The sequence below is a fragment of the Rhagoletis zephyria genome, unplaced genomic scaffold, assembly GCF_001687245.7.
Source record: "Rhagoletis zephyria isolate East Lansing unplaced genomic scaffold, Rhagoletis_zephyria_1.1 Rzeph_scaffold_00056, whole genome shotgun sequence".
Lineage (NCBI taxonomy): Eukaryota > Metazoa > Arthropoda > Insecta > Diptera > Tephritidae > Rhagoletis > Rhagoletis zephyria.
The window spans coordinates 87,315-87,986 of NW_016157140.1; positions in this window are offsets into that span (position 1 = coordinate 87,315).

The following is a 672-nucleotide window of genomic DNA, read 5'->3' on the forward strand; positions in this document are numbered from 1 at the left end:
CAATTTAATTTTGCAGCACTACATCTACTCATTGTCGCCGGCAAAATTAGAAATAGATTTAATTTGGCGACGTCGACAATTGCAGTCCTGCAGCCAAGATGTCGTGCTGTCGTCAAAATAATTGTGTCCGTAAGAACGTGTGTATTTAAAATTTGACAGATGCTGCTTGTCGCTTGCTGTCGTCAAAGTGTTCCGAGCTTCAACTGTGTTAAATTTGTCGTGGGCACCTGCTGCCCGCGCGCAAAGCTCTTTCAAGCTTTGTGTACATTTAGGACACTTCAATACGGTTTCGCAACAACAGCTTTTGCAGGAAAAACCCTTGGGCTTATTTAAGTCAAAGTGTTTGAACGCCATAATTATAAGATCGCCTTATTAGCGACTCACAGGGTGCACACAATAATTATTTTTCATTCCATTATTCCGAAAAAGTTTGGATGAGCCATTTCCGAAAGTTTTGTTTTAGAATTTCTGCGAATTCTCGGAATTTTGTTTTTTAATTTGGTCTATATGCAGGTTTGGTAGTTTTTTTATTCAATTTATTTGTGTTCGCATTTGGTTTTTATAAACAATACATACATACTAGCTTGTCCTCACCCGCTTCGCTGAGTGTATGAACTTCAGCAGGCGGATTCCAACATTTGCTATTGCTAATTTTGATCGCCAAAAATCTAC